Raw genomic sequence first — 450 nt, 5'->3', positions numbered from 1 at the left:
CCCCGCCACCGCGGACCGCACCTCTCTGCCCGTCGGATCCTCCGACCCCACCGGACCCCCGGCCTCTGTCACCACGCTTCTCTCTCGCCCTGGGTTCCCTCGGCCCTTCCAGCTGGCCTGCTGTCAGCCTGCGCTCGCTGCCCCTCGCCCTGTCGCCACTTCTCTCGCATCTCGCAGGGGCCGCTCTCAGAGCCTCCACCCTGTCTGATCGCACCCTGTTTCCCCGCCACTACTTTGGGGCCCGGGGCCCGGCCAGCGCCCCAGGCAGAGACGGGCGCAGTGGGGTGGGGTAGGGGGGAAGGAGAAGGGAAAGGGGGGCAGGGGCCGCGGACACCGCAGGAGCCTCGGGCTTACTCCTCTCCCTCAATCTAGGAGGCAGGGGGAAGTCGGGAGAATGTTGGAGGCCGCTCCGAGACGGACAGGCCCTGGAGCAGTCGCCCATCTGCGAGG

At 70.4% G+C, this 450-nt stretch overlaps 1 protein-coding gene across 1 annotated transcript in view; it reads right to left on the bottom strand.

Annotated features, from left to right (window-relative positions):
- Positions 1-450, bottom strand: part of PDE2A (phosphodiesterase 2A, cGMP-stimulated) — a 98,854-nt gene that overhangs the window by 66,593 nt on the left and 31,811 nt on the right. The gene's annotated exons all lie outside the window — the stretch shown is intronic.

Source organism: Colobus angolensis, unplaced genomic scaffold (assembly GCF_000951035.1).
Source record: "Colobus angolensis palliatus isolate OR3802 unplaced genomic scaffold, Cang.pa_1.0 Scaffold355, whole genome shotgun sequence".
NCBI lineage: Eukaryota > Metazoa > Chordata > Mammalia > Primates > Cercopithecidae > Colobus > Colobus angolensis.
This window is presented reverse-complemented; position numbering and strand designations above follow the sequence as displayed.